Below are 21,957 nucleotides of genomic sequence, written 5' to 3'. Positions count from 1 at the left end.
CTTCTGAGTCGCGTAATCGTATTCGTACCTACGCCGTAGCCGGACGCGCGCCTCCAAAATATCCTGCCTACGCGTCGCGTCGACGCGTGGTGACGTCAACGTTGAGGACTGTGATTGGTCCGCTCAGAACGTCTTTTCCGGTTCAGTCGCAGCATAACACCGCCATTTTCAAAGTTTCTGTGGTGAAAGCTTCAAGAAAAAATGGACCAAGCTGAAGAAAGGATTATTGGCGGCACTACAAAGACTGACAAATGGCCAACAATTGTTGTCTGTGACCGGAAGAAAACCGAGGAATCCGACAAGAGCCCCGTAAACAATACAAAGACAAAGCCACACCCCCTAGCGGCTTGGCGGTGTATTGCAGAGCAACGCGTTCCCTCGACGCAGAATAAACCAGGCTTTCCAGTCGCACCTGTTTTACGCCCCCGTGCCAGATAAGGACCCCATCGGGCTGTGCCACCCTGGAGGGAGCGCGTCTCACAGTCAGTCAGCGGAACCATGCGGATCCGGGCCGGAGCTGTGGGAAGGAGCGCCAATTGTATCGGGTTGTTGTTTTCTGGACTGCAGCAGAACAGGAGCAGCCGGGACTGGAATGTAGAAGTAGGTTATCTTGAAGTTGACTCAGTTATGGTGAACGATATTGTGGTTCAACACTTTAATGAGCTTTAAGGCAAACATATTTCATGAGGAAACAACGTCGGAATTGGACGGATTTCAGCGGCACACAACAACGTATCCAATACACCTCATTGGAAACCTGGTGGTCTAAGACTAAGAAACACCAGTCACCATGAAGAAAGGAACTTTTAGCTGAGCACTCATGTTCTTTTCTGCAGGTTGATTGTCGCATTTGTTGGACAGAAGCGTCTCATCTCAACAAAAGCACCTCTTCAGTGCTGAGGCATGATGGGGCCAGGCATGAGAATGAAGTCCCAGATCCACCAGGATGAACTCAGGTATACAGCCACTCTCCAACTGACTCACAGTTGCTTCATTGATCATTAATTCCTCTTCATTTCTTCTCTCCTTCATCTTTAACCATCCAGCTTCCAGGAAGCAGATGCTGGATGAGGCTCTGCTGAATTTCATCCTGAAGGACTGCCAGCCCCTCAGCACTGTTGAGAGGGAAGGGTTCAGGGAACTGGTTCAGGTCCTTGAGCCTCATATGTTTGCCAACCAGAAAGGTTTGTGTGGAAATGATCTGAAGCAGTCGTTGATATCTCCAGTTTATTTCATCTCTAATTTCAATGTATTGATTTACTCTGGGTGTCATTTTCAGACCATCAAACAAACGGTGGCCAAAAAGTACCAGGAGGAACGGGAAGGAGTGAAAAAGGAAGTCCAGCTGCCATGTGGACATCTGTGGACATGGAGGCTCCCTTGGCTCTGACCTGTCACTGCATTCGTGAGAATGAATGTGTTGGGAGTGCAAGACTTTCCACAAAGTCACCCTGCATCATTTTGAGGTTCCTAGCAACTCTCACTACATCACTGTCGCATCATTTTGAGGATCGTAGCAACTCTCAATACATCATTGTCGCATCATTTTGAGGATAGTCGCAACTCTCACGACAGTACTGTAGCATCACTTCTTAGGTTTGTAGCAACTCTCATTACATCACTTTAGCGTGATTTTGAAATTACGATCAACTCTCACCACATCACTGTAGCATCATTTCTTAGGTTTGTAGCAACTCTCATTACTTCACTTTAGCAACATTTTGAGGATCGTCGTAACTCTCACCACATCACTGTCGCATCATTTTGAGGATAGTCGCAACTCTCACGACATTACTGTAGCATCATTTTGAGATTCGTAGCAACTGTCATGACATCACTCTAGCATCATTTCTTAGGTAAGTAGCAACTCTCATTACATCACTTTAGCGTGATTTTGAAATTACTATCAACACTCACCACATCACTGTCACATCATTTTCAGGTATTTTGCAACTCTCACCACATCACTGTCGCACCATTTCTTTGGTTAGTAGCAATTCTTAAGACATCACTGTAGCATCGTTTTGAGGTTTTTAGCCACTCTCACTACATCACTTTCAACATCATTTTGAGGTTAGTAGCAACACTCAATACATCACTGTAGTTTCATTATGAGCTTCATCGCAATTATCGCATCACTGTCGCATCATTTTTAGGATAGTAGCAACTCTCACTACATCACTGTAGCATCATTTCTTCGGTTAGCAGCAACTCTCATTACATCACTGTCGCATCATTTTAAGGTTCGTAGCAACTCTCACCACATCACTGTAGCATCATTTCTTAGGTAAGTAGCAACTCTCATTACATCACTTTAGCATGATTTTGAAATTACTATCAACTCTCACCACATCACTGTAGCATCATTTCTTAGGTTTGTAGCAACTCTCATTACATCACTGTAGCATCATTTTGAGGTTCGTAGCAACTCTCACCACATCACTGTAGCATCATTTCTTAGGTAAGTAGCAACTCTCACCACATCACTGTAGCATCATTTCTTAGGTATGTAGCAACTCTAATTACATCACTTTGGCGTGATTTTGAAATTACTATCAACTCTCACCACATCACTGTCACCTCATTTTGAGGATCGTAGCAACTCTCACCACATCACTCTAGCATCATTTTGAGGATCGTAGCAACTCTCACTACATCACTGTCGCATCATTTTGACATTTGTAGCAACTCTCATTTCATCACTGTAACATCATTTCTTAGGTTAGTAGCAACTCCTATGACATCACTGTCACATCATTTTGAGGTTTGTAGCAACTCTCACTACATTATTGGAAGCATCAGTTTGAGCATCGTAGCAACTCTGCCTACATCACTGTAGCATCATTTCTTCGGTTAGAAGCAACTCTCATGACATCACTTTCGCATGATTTTGAAATTACTAAATTACTAAATTTGAGGATAGTAGCAACTCTCACGACATCACTGTAGCATCATTTTGAGGATCGTAGCAACTCTGCCTACATCACTGTAGCATCATTTCTTCGGTTAGAAGCAACTCTCATGACATCACTTTCGCATGATTTTGAAATTACTAAATTACTAAATTTGAGGATAGTAGCAACTCTCACCACATCACTGTAGCATCATTTTGAGGATCGTAGCAACTCTGCCTACATCACTGTAGCATCATTTCTTCGGTTAGAAGCAATTCTCATGACATCACTTTAGCATGATTTTGAAATTACTAAATTACTAAATTTGAGGATAGTAGCAACTCTCACCACATCACTGTAGCATCATTTCTTAGCTAAGTAGCAACTCTCATGACATCACTTTAGCGTGATTTTGAAATTACTATCAACTCTAACCACATCACTGTCGCATCATTTCTTAGGTTTGTAGCAACTCCCATTACTTCACTTTAGCATCATTTTGAGGATCGTAGCAACTCTCACTACATCACTGTCGCATCATATTGAGGATCGTAGCAACTCTCACTACATCACTGTCGCATCATTTTGAGGATAGTCGCAACTCTCACGACATTACTGTAGCATCATTTTGAGGTTTTTAGCCACTCTCACTACATCACTTTCAACATCATTTTGAGGTTAGTAGCAACTCTCACCACATCACTGTAGCATCATTTTGAGGTTAGTAGCAACTCTCACCACATCACTGTAGCATCATTTCTTAGGTTTGTAGCAACTCTCATTACTTCACTTTAGCAACATTTTGAGGATCGTAGTAACTGTCACTACATCACTGTCACATCATTTTGAGGATAGTCGCAACTCTCACGACATTACTGTAGCATCATTTTGAGATTCGTAGCAACTCTCATTACATCACTGTAGCATCATTTTGAGGTTCGTCGCAACTCTCACCACAACACTGTAGCATCATTTCTTAGGTAAGTAGCAACTCTCATTTCATCACTTTAGCGTGATTGTGAAATTACTATCAACTCTCACTACATCACTGTCAGCATCATTTTGAGATTAGTATCAACTCTCATTACATCACTGACACCTCATTTTGAGGATCGTAGCAACTCTCACCACATCACGGTCGCACCATTTCTTTGGTTAGTAGCAATTCTTAAGACATCACTGGAGCATCGTTTTGAGGTTTTTAGCCACTCTCACTACATCACTTTCAACATCATTTTGAGGTTAGTAGCAACTCTCACCACATCACTGTAGCATCATTTCTTAGGTTTGTAGCAACTCTCATGACATCACTTTAGCAACATTTTGAGGATCGTAGTAACTCTCACTACATCACTGTCGCATCATTTCATAGGTAAGTAGCAACTCTCATTACATCACTTTAGCATGATTTTGAAATTACTATCAACTCTCACCACATCACTCAAACATCATTTGGACATTTGTAGCAACTCTCATTACATCACTCTAGCATCATTTCTTAGGTTTGTAGCCACTCTCATTACATCACTTTAGCATCATTTGGACATTTGTAGCAACTCTCATTACATCACTGTCGCATCATTTTGAGGATAGTCGCACCTCTCACGACATTACTGTGGCATCATTTCTTAGCTAAGTAGCAACTCTCATTACATCACTTTAGCGTGATTTTGAAATTACTATCAACTCTCACCACATCACTGTCGCATCATTTCTTAGGTTTGTAGCAACTCCCATTACTTCACTTTAGCATCATTTTGAGGATCGTAGCAACTCTCACTACATCACTGTCGCATCATTTTGAGGATAGTCGCAACGCTCACGACATTACTGTAGATTCATTTTGAGATTCGTAGCAACTCTCATTACATCACTGTAGCATAATTTTGAGGTTCGTCGCAACTCTCACCACATCACTGTAGCATCATTTCTTAGGTAAGTAGCAACTCTAATTACATCACTTTAGCATGATTTTTAAATTACTATCAACTCTCACCACATCACTGTCAGCATCATTTTGAGATTAGTATCAACTCTCACCACATCACTGACACCTCATTTTGAGGATCGTAGCAACTCTCACCACATCACGGTCGCACCATTTCTTTGGTTAGTAGCAATTCTTAAGACATCACTGTAGCATCATTTTGAGGTTTTTAGCCACTCTCACTACATCACCTTCAACATCATTTTGAGGTTAGTAGCAACTCTCACCACATCACTGTAGCATCATTTCTTAGTTTTGTAGCAACTCTCATTACTTCACTTTAGCAACATTTTGAGGATCGTAGTAACTCTCACTACATCACTGTCGCATCATTTTGAGGATAGTCGCAACTCTCACGACATTACTGCAGCATCATTTTGAGATTCGTAGCAACTCTCATTACATCACTGTAGCATCATTTCTTAGGTAAGTAGCAACTCTCATTTCATCACTTTAGCGTGATTGTGAAATTACTATCAACTCTCACTACATCACTGTAGCATCATTTCTTAGGTTTGTAGCAAATCTCATTACATCACTCTGGCATCATTTTGAGATTCGTAGCAACTCTCATGACATTACTGTAGCATCATTTCTTAGGTTTGTAGCAAATCTCATTACTTCACTCTGGCATCATTTTGAGGTTCGTAGCAACTCTCACCACATCACTGTAGCATCATTTCTTAGGTAAATAGCAACCCTCATTACATCACTGTCAGCATCATTTTGAGATTAGTATCAACTCTCACTACATCATTGCCACCTCATTTTGAGGACCGTAGCAACTCTCACTCCATCACTGTCGCATCATTTTGAGGATAGTCGTAACTCTCGCGACATTACTGTAGCATCATTTTGAGATTCGTAGCAACTCTCACCACATGGTAAGTAGCAACTCTTATTACATCACTGTAGCATCATTTCTTAGGTAAGTAGCAACTCTCACCACATCACTGTCTCATCATTTCAAAGGTAAGTAGCAACTCTCATTCCATCACTTTAGCATGATTTTGAAATTACTATCAACTCTCACCACATCACTCTAGCATCATTTGGACATTTGTAGCAACTCTCATTACATCACTGTAGCATCATTTCTTAGGTTTGTAGCCACTCTCATTACATCACTTTAGCATCATTTGGACATTTGTAGCAACTCTCATTACATCACTGTCGCATCATTTTGAGGATAGTCGCAACTCTCACGATATTACTGGAGCATCATTTTGCGGTTCGTAGCAACTCTCATTACACCACTTTAGCATGAATTTGAAATTAGTATCAACTCTCACCACATCACTGTAGCATCATTTCTTAGGTTTGTCGCAACTCTCATTACATCACTTTAGCATCATTTTGAGGATCGTAGGAACTCTCACTACATCACTGTCGCATCATTTTGAGGATAGTCGCAACTCTCACGACATTACTGTAACATTATTTTGAGGTTTTAAGCAACTCTAACATTACTGTAAGCATCAATTTCGAGCATCGTAGCAACTCTCACTACATCACTGTACCATCATTTAGAGATTAGTCGCAACTCTCACTACATCACTGTCGCATCATTTCTTCGGTTAGTCGCAACTCTCACTACATCACTGTCACATCATTTCTTAGGTTAGTAGCAACTCTCACCACATCACTGTAGCATCATTTCTTAGGTAAATAGCAACCCTCATTACATCACTGTAGCATCATTTTGCAGTTCGTAGCAACTCTCATTACATCACTGTAGCATCATTTCTTAGGGAAGTGTCAACTGTCATTACACCGCTTTAGCTTTATTTTGAAATTACTATCAACTCTCACCACAACACTGTCAGTATAATTTCTTAGGTTAGTAGCAACTGTCATAACATCACTGTAGCATAATTTTGAGTATCGTAGCAACTCTCACTACATCACTGTCGCATCATTTTGAGGTAAGTTGCAACTCTCATTACACCGCTTTAGCATTATTTTGAAATTACTATTAACTTTCACCACATCACTTTAGCATCACTTCTTAGGTTTGTAGCAACTCTCATTACACCACTTTATCATGATTTTGAAATTACTATCAACACTCACCACATCACTGTAGCATCATTTTGAGGTTTGTAGCAACTCTCACTACATTACTGGAAGCATCAGTTTGAGCATCGTACCAACTCTGCCTACATCACTGTAGCATCATTTCTTCGGTTAGAAGCAACTCTCATGACATCACTTTAGCATGATTTTGAAATTACTATCAACTCTCACCACAACACTGTCAGCATCACTTCTTAGGTTTGTAGCAACTCTCATTACATCACTTTAGCATCATTTTGAGATTAGTATCAATTGTCACTACATCACTGCCACCTCATTTTGAGGATCATAGCAGCTCTCACCACATCACTGTCGCATCATTTTGAGTTTCGTGGCAACTCTCATTACATCACTGTAGCATCAATTTGAGGTTCGTAGCAAATCTCACCACATCACTGTAGCATCATTTCTTAGGTAAGAAGCAACTCTCATTACATAACTGTCGCATCATTTTGAGGTTCGTAGCAACTCTCATTACATCACTTTAGCATGATTTTGAAATTACTATCAACTCTCACCACATCACTGAAGCATCATTTCTTAGGTTTTTTTACAAACTCTCATTACATCACTTTGGCATCATTTTGAGGATCGTAGCAACTCTCACGACATCACTGTCGCATCATTTTGAGGATAGTCGCAACTCTCACGACATTACTGTAGCATCATTTTGAGATTCGTAGCAACTCTCATTACATCACTGTAGCATCATTTTGAGGTTCGTAGCAACTCTCACTACATCACAGGAAGCATAATTTCTTAGGTAATAGCAACTCTCACCACATCACTATAGCATCATTTTGAGGATCGTAGCAACTCTCACTACATCACTGTCGCATCATTTTGACATTTGTAGCAACTCTCATTATATCACTGTAGCATCATTTCTTAGGTTAGTAGCAACTCCCATGACATCACTGCAGCATCATTTTGAGATTAGTAGCAACTCTCACTACATCACTGTCACCTCATTTTGAGATTAGTATCAACTCTCACTACATCACTGTCACCTCATTTTGAGGATAGTAGCAACCCTCACCACATCACTGTCGCATCATTTTGAGGATCGTAGCAACTCTCACTACATCACTGTCGCATCATTTTGAGGATAGTGGCAAATCTCGCGACATTACTGAAGTATAATTTTTGAGATTCGTAGGAACTCTCATTACATCACTGTAGCATCATTTTGAACTTCGTAGCAACTCTCACCACATCACTGTAGCATCATTTCTTAGGGAAGTGTCAACTGTCATTACACCGCTTTAGCTTTATTTTGAAATTACTATCAACTCTCACCACAACACTGTCAGTATAATTTCTTAGGTTAGTAGCAACTGTCATAACATCACTGAAGCATAATTTTGAGGATCGTAGCAACTCTCACTACATCACTGTCGAATCATTTTGAGGTAAGTTGCAACTCTCATTACACCGCTTTAGCATTATTTTGAAATTACTATTAACTTTCACCACATCACTTTAGCATCACTTCTTAGGTTTGTAGCAACTCTCATTACACCACTTTATCATGATTTTGAAATTACTATCAACTCTCACCACATCACTGTAGCATCATTTTGAGGTTAGTAGCAACTCTCACTACATTACTGGAAGCATCAGTTTGAGCATCGTACCAACTCTGCCTACATCACTGTAGCATCATTTCTTCGGTTAGAAGCAACTCTCATGACATCACTTTAGCATGATTTTGAAATTACTATCAACTCTCACCACAACACTGTCAGCATCACTTCTTAGGTTTGTAGCAACTCTCATTACATCACTTTAGCATCATTTTGAGATTAGTATCAATTGTCACTACATCACTGCCACCTCATTTTGAGGATCATAGCAGCTCTCACCACATCACTGTCGCATCATTTTGAGGATCGTCGCAACTCTCACTACATCACTGTTGTATAATTTTGAGGATAGTCGCAACTCTCGCGACATTACTGTAGCATCATTTTGAGTTTCGTGGCAACTCTCATTACATCACTGTAGCATCATTTTGAGGTTCGTAGCAAATCTCACTACATCACTGTAGCATCATTTCTTAGGTAAGAAGCAACTCTCATTACATAACTGTCGCATCATTTTGAGGTTCGTAGCAACTCTCATTACATAACTTTAGCATGATTTTGAAATTACTATCAACTCTCACCACATCACTGAAGCATCATTTCTTAGGTTTTTTTACAAACTCTCATTACATCACTTTGGCATCATTTTGAGGATCGTAGCAACTCTCACGACATCACTGTAGCATCATTTTGAGATTCGTAGCAACTCTCATTACATCACTGTAGCATCATTTTGAGGTTCGTAGCAACTCTCACTACATTACTGGAAGCATAATTTCTTAGGTAATAGCAACTCTCACCACATCACTATAGCATCATTTTGAGGATCGTAGCAACTCTCACTACATCACTGTCGCATCATTTTGACATTTGTAGCAACTCTCATTATATCACTGTAGCATCATTTCTTAGGTTAGTAGCAACTCCCATGACATCACTGCAGCATCATTTTGAGGTTTGTAGCAACTCTCACTACATTACTGGAAGTATCAGTTTGAGGTTCGTAGCAACTCTCACCACATCACTGTCAGCATCATTTTGAGATTCGTAGCAACTCTCACTACATCACTGTCACCTCATTTTGAGATTAGTATCAACTCTCACTACATCACTGTCACCTCATTTTGAGGATAGTAGCAACCCTCACCACATCACTGTCGCATCATTTTGAGGATCGTAGCAACTCTCACTACATCACTGTAGCATCATTTTGAGGATAGTGGCAACTCTCGCGACATTACTGAAGTATAATTTTTGAGATTCGTAGGAACTCTCATTACATCACTGTAGCATCATTTTGAGCTTCGTAGCAACTCTCACCACATCACTGTAGCATCATTTCTTAGGTAAGTAGCAACTCTCATTACATCACTGTAGCATCATTTTGAGGTTCGTTGCAAATCTCACCACATCACTGTAGCATCATTTCTTAGGTAAGTAGCAACTCTCATTACATTACTTTAGCATGATTTTGAAATTACGATCAACTCTCAGCACATGACTGTAGCATCATTTCTTACGTTTGTCGCAACTCTCATTACATCACTTTAGCATCATTTGGACATTTGTAGCAACTCTCATTACATTACTGTCGCATAATTTTGAGGATAGTCGCAACTCTCACGACATTACTGTAACATTATTTTGAGGTTTTAAGCAACTCTGACATTACTGAAAGCATCAATTTCGAGCATCGTAGCAACTCTCACTACATCACTGTCGCATCATTTCTTCGGTTAGTCGCAACTCTCACTACATCACTGTCGCATCATTTCTTAGGTTAGTAGCAACTCTCACCACATCACTGTAGCATCATTTCTTCGGTTCGTAGCAACTCTCACCACATCACTGCAGCATCATTTCTTAGGTAAATAGCAACCCTCATTACATCACTGTGGCATCATTTTGCGGTTCGTAGCAACTCTCACTACATCACTGTAGCATCATTTCTTAGGTAAGTAGCAACTCTCATTACATCACTTTAGCATGATTTTATAAATTACTATCAACTCTCAGCACATGACTGTAGCATCATTTCTTACGTTTGTCGCAACTCTCATTACATCACTCTAGTATCATTTGGACATTTGTAGCAACTCTCATTACATCCCTGTAGCATCATTTCTTAGGTTTGTAGCACCTCTCATTACATCACTTGAGCATCATTTGGACATTTGTAGCAACTCTCATTACATCACTGTCGCATAATTTTGAGGATAGTCGCAACTCTCACGACATTACTGGAGCATCACTTCTTAGGTAAGTAACAACTCTCATTACATCACTGTAGCATCATTTTGCGGTTCGTAACAACTCTCACTACACCACTTTAGCATTATTTTGAAATTAGAATCAACTCTCACCACATTACTGTAGCATCACTTCTTAGGTTTGTCGCAACTCTCATTACATCAGTCTGGCATCATTTTGAGGTTCGTAGCAACTCTCACCACATCACTGTAGCATCATTTCCTAGGTAAATAGCAACCCTCATTACATCACTGTAGCATCATTTTGCGGTTCGTAGCAAACCTCACTACATCACTGTAGCATTATTTCTTAGGGAAGTAGCAACTCTCATTACACCGCTTTAGCATTATTTTAAAATTATTATCAACTCTAACTACATCACTGTCAGCATCATTTTGAGATTTGTATCAACTCTCACTACATCATTGCCACCTCATTTTGAGGACAGTAGCAACTCTCACTACATCACTGTCGCATCATTTTGAGGATAGTCGTATCTCTCGCGACATTACCGTAGCATCATTTTGAGATTCGTAGGAACTCTCATCACATCACTGTAGCATCATTTTGAGGTTCATAGCAACTCTCACCACATCACTGTAGCATCATTTGTTTGGTAAGTAGCAACTCTCATTACATCACTGTAGCATCATTTTGAGGTTCGTAGCAACTCTCACCACATCACTGTAGCATCATTTCTTAGGTAAATAGCAACTCTCACCACATCACTGTAGCATCATTTCTTAGGTAAGTAGCAACTCTCACCACATCACTGTCTCATCATTTCATAGGTAAGTAGCAACTGTCATTACATCACTTTAGCATGACTTTGAAATTACTATCAACTCTCACCAAATCACTCTAGCATCATTTGGACATTTGTAGCAATTCTCATTACATCACTGTAGCATCATTTCTTAGGTTTGTAGCCACTCTCATTACATCACTTTAGCATCATTTGGACATTTGTAGCAACTCTCATTACATCACTGTCGCATCATTTTGAGGATAGTCGCAACTCTCACGACATTACTGGAGCATCATTTTGCGGTTCGTAGCAACTCTCACTACACCACTTTAGCATGAATTTGAAATTAGTATCAACTCTCACCACAACACTGTCAGTACAATTTCTTAGGTAAGTAGCAACTCTCACCTCATCACTGTTGCATCATTTTGAGGATCGTAGCAACTCTCAATACATCATTGTCGAATCATTTTGAGGATAGTCGCAACTCTCACGACATTACTGTAGCATCATTTCTTAGGTTTTGAGCAAATCTCATTACATCACTCTAGCATCATTTTGAGATTCGTAGCAACTCTCATTACATCACTGTAGCATCATTTCTTAGGTATGTAGCAACTCTCATTACATCACTTTAGCGTGATTTTGAAATTACGATCAACTCTCACTACATCACTGTCGCATCATTTTGACATTTGTAGCAACTCTCATGATATCACTGTAGCATCATTTCTTAGGTTAGTAGCAACTCCCATGACATCACTGCAGCATCATTTTGAGGTTTGTAGCAACTCTCACTACATTACTGGAAGTATCAGTTTGAGGTTCGTAGCAACTCTCACCACATCACTGTCAGCATCATTTTGAGGATAGTAGCAACTCTCACCACATCACTGTAGCATCATTTTGAGGATAGTCGCAACTCTCGCGACATTAATGTAGCATAATTTTTGAGATTCGTAGGAACTCTCATTACATCACTGTAGCATCATTTTGAGGTTCGTAGCAACTCTCACCACATCACTGTAGCATCATATCTTAGGTAAGTAGCAACTCTCATTACATCACTTTAGCATGATTTTGAAATTACTATCAACTCTCAGCACATGACTGTAGCATCATTTCTGAGGTTTGTCGCAACTCTCATTACATCACTCTAGCATCATTTGGACATTTGTAGCAACTCTCATTACATCCCTGTAGCATCATTTCTTAGGTTTGTAGCAAATCTCATTACATCACTCTAGCATCATTTTGAGATTCGTAGCAACTCTCATTACATCACTGTAGCATCATTTTGCGGTTCGTAGCAAACCTCACTACATTACTGTAGCATCATTTTTTAGGGAAGTAGCAACTCTCATTCAACCGCTTTAGCAATATTTTGAAATTACTATCAACTCTCACCACATCACTGTAGCATCACTTCTTAGGTTTGTAGCAACTCTCTTTACATCACTTTAGCATGATTTTGAAATTACGATCAACTCTCACCACATCGCTGTAGCATCATTTCTTAGGTTTTTAGCAACTCTCATTACATCACTGTAGCATCATTTTGAGGTTCGTAGCAACTCTCATTACATCACTGTTACATCATTTCTTACGTTTGTAGCAACTCTCATTACATCTCTGTCGCATCATTTTGAGGATAGTCGCAACTCTCACGACATTACTGGAGCATCATTTTGAGATTCCTAGCAACTCTCATTACATCACTGTAGCATCATTTTGAGGTTCGTAGCAACTCTCACTACACCACTTTAGCATTATTTTGAAATAAGTATCAACTCTCACCACATCACTGTAGCATCACTTCTTAGGTTTGTCGCAACTCTCATTACATCACTTTAGCATCATTTTGAGGATCGTAGCAACTCTCACTACATCACTGTCGCATCATTTTGAGGATATTTGCAACTCTCACCACATCACTGTCAGCTTCATTTTGAGATTCGTATCAACTCTCACGACATCACTGTAGCATCATTTCTTAGGTAAGTAGCAACTCTCATTACATCACTTTAGCATCATTTTGAGGATCGTAGCAACTCTCACTACATCACTGTCGCATAATTTCTTAGGTTAGTAGCAAATCTCATTACATCACTCTAGCATCATTTTGTGATTCGTTGCAACTCTCATTACATCACTGTAGCATCATTTTGAGGATCGTAGCAACTCTCACCACATCACTGTGGCATCACTTCTTAGGTTTGTAGCAAATCTCATTACATCACTCCAGCATCATTTTGAGATTAATATCAACTCTCACTACATAACTGCCATCTCATTTTGAGGATCGTAGCAACTCTCACGACATCACTGTCGCATCATTTTGAGGATAGTCGCAACTCTCACCACATCACTGTAGCATCATTTCTTAGGTAAGTAGCAACTCTCATTACATCACTTTAGCGTGATTTTGAAATTACTATCAACTCTCACCACATCACTGTCAGCATCATTTTGAGATTAGTATCAACTCTCACTACATCACTGTAGCATCATTTTGAGAATCGTTGCAAATCTCACTACATCACTGTCGCATCATTTTGAGGATAGTCGCAACTCTCACCACATCACTGTCAGCATCATTTTGAGATGAGTATCAACTCTCACTACATCACTGTCGCATCATTTTGAGAATCGTTGCAACTCTCACTACATCACTGTAGCATCATTTTGAGATTAGTATCAACTCTCACTACATCACTGTCGCATCATTTTGAGGATAGTCGCAACTCTCGCGACATCACTGTCTCATCATTTTGAGATTCGTAGCAACTCTCATTACATCACTGTAGCATCATTTTGAGGTTCGTAGCAACTCTCACCACATCACTGTAGCATGATTTCTTAGGTAAGTTGCAACTCTAATTACATAACTGTAGCACCATTTCTTAGGTTTGTAGCAACTCTCATTACATCACTGGAGCATCATTTTGAAGTTCGTAGCAACTCTCACCACATCACTGTAGCATGATTTCTGAGGTAAGTAGCAACTCTCACCACATCACTGTAGCATCATTTCTTACGTAAGTAGCAACTCTCATTACATCACTGTCGCATCATTTTGCGGTTCGTAGCAACTCTCACCACATTACTGTCTTTACACTTTAGCATTATTTTGAAATTAGTGTCAACTCTCACCACTTCACTGTAGCATCATTTTGAGATTTGTATCAACTCTCACTACATCATTGCCACCTCATTTTGAGGACCGAAGCAACTCTCACTACATCACTGTCGCATCATTTTGAGGATAGTCGTAACTCTCGCGACATTACTGTAGCATCATTTTGAGATTCGTAGCAACTCTCACCACATCACTGTAGCATCATTTCTTAGGTTAGTAGCAAATCTCATTACATCACTCTAGCATCATTTTGTGATTCGTTGCAACTCTCATTACATCACTGTAGCATCATTTTGAGGATCGTAGCAACTCTCACCACACCACTGTGGCATCACTTCTTAGGTTTGTAGCAAATCTCATTACATCACTCCAGCATCATTTTGAGATTAGTATCAACTCTCACTACATAACTGCCATCTCATTTTGAGGATCGTAGCAACTCTCACGACATCACTGTCGCATCATTTTGAGGATAGTCGCAACTCTCACCACATCACTGTAGCATCATTTCTTAGGTAAGTAGCAACTCTCATTACATCACTTTAGCGTGATTTTGAAATTACTATCAACTCTCCGACATCACTGTCAGCATCATTTTGAGATTAGTATCAACTCTCACTACATCACTGTAGCATCATTTTGAGAATCGTTGCAAATCTCACTACATCACTGTCGCATCATTTTGAGGATAGTCGCAACTCTCGCGACATTACTGTAGCATCATTTTGAGATTCGTAGGAACTCTCATTACATCACTGTAGCATCATTTTGAGGATCGTAGCAACTCTCACCACATCACTGTGGCATCACTTCTTAGGTTTGTAGCAAATCTCATTACATCACTCCAGCATCATTTTGAGATTAGTATCAACTCTCACTACATAACTGCCATCTCATTTTGAGGATCGTAGCAACTCTCACGACATCACTGTCGCATCATTTTGAGGATAGTCGCAACTCTCACCACATCACTGTAGCATCATTTCTTAGGTAAGTAGCAACTCTCATTACATCACTTTAGCGTGATTTTGAAATTACTATCAACTCTCACCACATCACTGTCAGCATCATTTTGAGATTAGTGTCAACTCTCACTACATCAGTGTAGCATCATTTTGAGAATCGTTGCAAATCTCACTACATCACTGTAGCATCATTTCTTAGGTAAGTAGCAACTCTCATTACATCACTGTAGTATCATTTTGAGGTTCGTAGCAACTCTCACCACATCACTGTAGCATGATTTCTTAGGTAAGTAGCAACTCTAATGACATAACTGTAGCACCATTTCTTAGGTTTGTAGCAACTCTCATTACATCACTGGAGCATCATTTTGAGGTTCGTAGCAACTCTCACCACATCACTGTAGCATGATTTCTTAGGTAAGTAGCAACTCTAATTACATAACTGTAGCATCATTTCTTAGGTTTGTAGCAACTCTCATTACATCACTGGAGCATCATTTTGAGGTTCGTAGCAACTCTCACCACATCACTGTAGCATGATTTCTTAGGTAAGTAGCAACTCTAATTACATAACTGTAGCACCATTTCTTAGGTTTGTAGCAACTCTCATTACATCACTGGAGCATCATTTTGAGGTTCGTAGCAACTCTCACCACATCACTGTAGCATGATTTCTTAGGTAAGTAGCAACTCTCACCACATCACTGTAGCATCATTTCTTACGTAAGTAGCAACTCTCATTACATCACTGTCGCATCATTTTGCGGTTCGTAGCAACTCTCACGACATTACTGTCTTTACACTTTAGCATTATTTTGAAATTAGTGTCAACTCTCACCACTTCACTGTCGCATCATTTTGAGATTTGTATCAACTCTCACTACATCATTGCCACCTCATTTTGAGGACCGAAGCAACTCTCACTACATCACTGTCGCATCATTTTGAGGATAGTCGTAACTCTCGCGACATTACTGTAACATCATTTTGAGATTCGTAGGAACTCTCATCACATCACTGTAGCATAATTTTGAGGTTCGTAGCAACTCTCACCACATCACTGTAGCATCATTTCTTAGGTTAGTAGCAAATCTCATTACATCACTCTAGCATCATTTTGTGATTCGTTGCAACTCTCATTACATCACTGTAGCATCATTTTGAGGATCGTAGCAACTCTCACCACATCACTGTGGCATCACTTCTTAGGTTTGTAGCAAATCTCATTACATCACTCCAGCATCATTTTGAGATTAGTATCAACTCTCACTACATAACTGCCATCTCATTTTGAGGATCGTAGCAACTCTCACGACATCACTGTCGCATCATTTTGAGGATAGTCGCAACTCTCACCACATCACTGTAGCATCATTTCTTAGGTAAGTAGCAACTCTCATTACATCACTTTAGCGTGATTTTGAAATTACTATCAACTCTCACCACATCACTGTCAGCATCATTTTGAGATTAGTATCAACTCTCACTACATCAGTGTAGCATCATTTTGAGAATCGTTGCAAATCTCACTACATCACTGTAGCATCATTTCTTAGGTAAGTAGCAACTCTCATTACATCACGTTAGCGTGATTTTGAAATTACTATCAACTCTCACCACATCACTGTCAGCATCATTTTGAGATTAGTATCAACTCTCACTACATCACTGTAGCATCATTTTGAGAATCGTTGCAAATCTCACTACATCACTGTAGCATCATTTTGAGGTTCGTAGCAACTCTCACCACATCACTGTAGCATTATTTCTTAGGTAAGTAGCAACTCTAATTACATAACTGTAGCACCATTTCTTAGGTTTGTAGCAACTCTCATTACATCACTGGAGCATCATTTTGAGGTTCGTAGCAACTCTCATTACATCACTGTAGCATGATTTCTTAGGTTTGTAGCAACTCTCATGACATCACTGGAGCATCATTTCTTAGGTTAGTAGCAACTCTCACCACATCACTGTAGCATGATTTCTTAGGTAAGTAGCAACTCTAATTACATAACTGTAGCATCATTTCTTAGGTTTGTAGCAACTCTCATTACATCACTGGAGCATCATTTTGAGGTTCGTGGCAACTCTCACCACATCACTGTAGCATCATTTCTTAGGTAAGTAGCAACTCTCACCACATCACTGTAGCATCAATTCTTACGTAAGTAGCAACTCTCATTACATCACTGTCGCATCATTTTGCGGTTCGTAGCAACTCTCACGACATTACTGTCTTTACACTTTAGCATTATTTTGAAATTAGTGTCAACTCTCACCACTTCACTGTAGCATCATTTTGAGATTTGTATCAACTCTCACTACATCATTGCCACCTCATTTTGAGGACCGTAGCAACTCTCACTACATCACTGTCGCATCATTTTGAGGATAGTCGTAACTCTCGCGACATTACTGTAGCATCATTTTGAGATTCGTAGGAACTCTCATCACATCACTGTAGCATCATTTTGAGGTTCGTAGCAACTCTCACCACATCACTGTCTCATCATTTCATAGGTAAGTAGCAACTCTCATTACATCACTTTAGCATGATTTTGAAATTACTATCAACTCTCACCACATCACTCTAGCATCATTTGGACATTTGTAGCAACTCTCATTACATCACTGTAGCATCATTTCTTAGGATTTTTTGCCACTGTCATTACATCACTTTAGCATCATTTGGACATTTGTAGCAACTCTCATTACATCACTGTCGCATCATTTTGAGGATAGTCGCAACTCTCACGACATTACTGGAGCATCATTTTGCGGTTCGTAGCAACTCTCACTACACCACTTTAGCATGAATTTGAAATTAGTATCAACTCTCACCACAACACTGTCAGTACAATTTCTTAGGTTAGTAGCAACTCTCACCACATCATTGTTGCATCATTTTGAGGATCGTAGCAACTCTCAATACATCATTGTCGCATCATTTTGAGGATAGTCGCAACTCTCACGACATTACTGTAGCATCATTTCTTAGGTTTGTAGCAAATCTCATTACATCACTTTAGCATCATTTTCTGATTCGTAGCAACTCTCACCACATCACTGTAGCATCATTTCTTAGGTAAATAACAACCCTCATTACATCACTGTAGCATCATTTTGCGGTTTGTTGCAACTCTCACGACATCACTTTCGCATCATTTCTTAGGTGAGTAGCAACTCTCACCACATTACTGTCAGCATCATTTTGAGCATCATAGCAACTCTCACCACATCAGGGTAGCATCATTTTGAGCATCATAGCAACTCTCCCTATATCACTTTAGCATCATTTCTTAGGTTAGTACCAACTCTCATTACATTACTTTCGCATAATTTATTAGGTTTTTAGCAACTCTCATTACATCACTGTAGCATCAATTTTAGTTTTTAAGCAACTCTCACTAGATTACTGTCAGCATCATTTTGAGCATCATAGCAACTCTCACCACATCAGTGTAGCATCATTTTGAGATTCGTATCAACTCTCACTATATCACTGTAGCATCATTTCTTAGGTTAGAAGCAACTCTCATTACATCACTTTAGCATCATTTATTAGGTTTTTTGCAACTGTCAATACATCACTGTAGCATCATTTTGAGCATCATAGCAACTCTCACCACATCACTGTAAGCATCATTTTGAGATTCGTATCAACTCTCACTACATCACTGCCACCTCATTTTGAGGATAGTAGCAACTACCACTACATCACTGTAGCACCATTTTGAGGTTAGTCGCAGCTCTCACTACATCACTGTCGCATCATTTTGAGGTTTTAAGCAACTCTCACTACATCACTGGAGCACCATTTTGAGGTTAGTCGCAGCTCTCACTACATCACTATCGCATCATTTTGAGGTTTTAAGCAACTCACCACATTACTGTCAGCATCATTTCTTAGGTTAGTACCAACTCTCATTACATCACTTTCGCATAATTTATTAGGTTTGTAGCAACTCTCATTACATCACTGTAGCATCATTTATTAGGTTTGTTGCAACTGTCATTACGTCACTGTCAGCATCATTTTGAGGTTAGTAGCAACTCTCACCACATCACTGTAGCATCATTTTGAGATTAGTAGCAACTCTCACCACATCACTGTAGCATCATTTTGAGATTAGTAGCAACTCTCACTACATCACTGTAGCACCATTTCCTTGGTTAGAAGCAACTATCATTACATCACTTTAGCATCATTTCTTAGGTTCGTTGCAACTCTCACCACATCACTGTAGCACCATTTCCTAGGTTAGTAGCAACTCTCATTACATCACTTTAGCATAATTTCTTGGGTTTTTTGCAACTCTCATTACATCACTTTAGCATCATTTTGAGGTGAGTAGCAACTCTCACGACATCACTGTAGCATCATTTCTTAGGTTATTAGCAACTATCATTACATCACTTTAGCATCATTTCTTAGGTTAGTAGCAACTCTTACTACATCAATGGACCATCATTTTTTTTTTTTTGGAACATTTATTAGAACAGGTTTCTTGACAGAGTCACACACATCATTCCAAAACCCTATGACAAGGTACTCAATACACAATATTCTTTGCAGGTCTAATTATGTCCACAATAGTAAGAGGGAGAAAAATAAAATAAAATAACATAAAATAAAACAAGGAATAAAAATACCATCCAGCCCAGTTAAATAGAGACAATATTCTCATCTCTCCAAATACATTATAACGGGTGCCCATTTTTCAAGATATAAGTCAGTCTGAAGTCGTAGGGTTGCTGTTATGCGTTCCATGCAGTTTACATCCTTAAGCCTTTGGTACCACTGGTCCAGGGTGGGTGGGTGGTGTTTGAGCCAATTTACTGTGATCATTTTATGTGCAATTAACAGAAGAACCCTTTGCAAAAACACCTGTTTTTTCCCTAAATCAATTATTGATGCTGTACCCAAAGTCAGTTGCTGTGGTTCAAATGGTCTATTTATTTTTAAAATCTCACTTATTTGTCGTTTCACCTCTTCCCAGAATTTTACCAATTTAGGACAGTCCCAGAAGATGTGGGAAAAGTCCCCTGTTATGCCACAACCTCTCCAGCACAGGGGGGAACAGTTGCTGTCGTAACTAGCTATTATCAAAGGAGTTTTAAAATATCTTACTCTTAACTTCCAGCTGAATTCCCTCCAGGCTGGGCTGCTGTGGACCATCATTTTGAGGTTAGTAGAAACTCTCACTACATTACTGTCTGCATCATTTTTAGGTTCGTAGCAACTCTCACTGTATCACTGTAGCATCATTTTGAGGTTTTAAGCAACTCTTTTCCCAACTCAACCAGACCAAGAGATTAATTCAGAGATGTGGCAGTTAGTCCAGCTGAAGAAAGGCTTTCGGCCTGTGAGGCCTAACACCCCTTTTCAAAGCCTGAATTCAAATGGCCACATGTTCTTGAACAAAGGGTTGTAAAAAGGGGTGATGATTCTGGCCACGGCCCCCACCCTCCAAGAACCTGTGAGTCAGTCTGACCGGAAGTTGCCTGTCAAAATGCTATTGGCTGAGAGCCAGTACCATCCCACGGGAAGTGACATCATCTGTCTCACACATAAAAAATTCAGTGCGGAGAAGATTCTTTCTCTTCTGTGGTTTTCTTCTCTTTGGTGGTTTTCAGCGTCTTCAGAAGGTTCAACCTCTCCAGTGGTCTTCAACCTCTCCGGTTCTCCACTTGGACCTCAAGTGGGCAGTGCAGTGATGACAGAGACTCCACAAGGACACCTCTCTCCCTCCTGTCACAGCGTCCAGAGAAGCCACCGTCGAGCCACGCAATCCACGTGAACTGGTCCCTGGTGAAAGAAAGCTCATCCCAGCTTCTTCATCCTTCCCACCAGTAACTCCAGCTGACCCTGCAGGCTGCCCCGCCGCCGCTCTGCTGCCCTCCGAGTCGAGCTGAACCGCGCTCCGGAACATGGAAATCGAATCCCTTACCGCTCCACCGGGTCAAGTAAGGATTCCCTTAACGAGGCATTTTCTGGGCAGAGAAATAGCTCAGTGTGTTGTATGATGTCTGTGAATGCTCTGTTAATGAGACGAAGTCCTGTAATTAGCAGAAATTACATAGAATTATATATTATTTATTGATGTTAGTTATTAATAACTGTGACCTCTCAAGAAGGTGTTACCGGTTATTAATACTGCACAAGTGTGTTAACACGTTTTTGGGTTTACCTTTGTCCTCTCTCTCTTTCTCTCTCTCTCTCTCTCTCTCTCTCTCTCTTGCTAAGCGCTACGCTGAGTTATTAACATTCCATAAGTTCTACCTGCACGGTGCTAACTAGCGGGTAGC

At 40.0% G+C, this 21,957-nt stretch overlaps 1 long non-coding RNA gene across 1 annotated transcript; it reads left to right on the top strand.

Moving 5' to 3' along the window:
• The first annotated feature begins 19,511 nt into the window (after positions 1-19,511).
• LOC147271433 (uncharacterized) lies at positions 19,512-21,671 on the top strand. The gene is made up of 4 exons (XR_015115776.1): positions 19,512-19,558; positions 19,647-19,690; positions 20,649-20,836; positions 20,956-21,671. It is a non-coding gene; the product is annotated as an uncharacterized LOC147271433 (long non-coding RNA).
• Positions 21,672-21,957: the final 286 nt, after the last annotated feature.

This window comes from Aulostomus chinensis, chromosome 1, assembly GCF_037954235.1.
Source record: "Aulostomus chinensis isolate RoL2024-O1b breed Wild chromosome 1, RoL_Achi_v1.0, whole genome shotgun sequence".
Classification (NCBI taxonomy): domain Eukaryota; kingdom Metazoa; phylum Chordata; class Actinopteri; order Syngnathiformes; family Aulostomidae; genus Aulostomus; species Aulostomus chinensis.
Note: the sequence above shows the minus strand (reverse complement) of the source record. Positions and strands in the feature narration are given on the sequence as shown.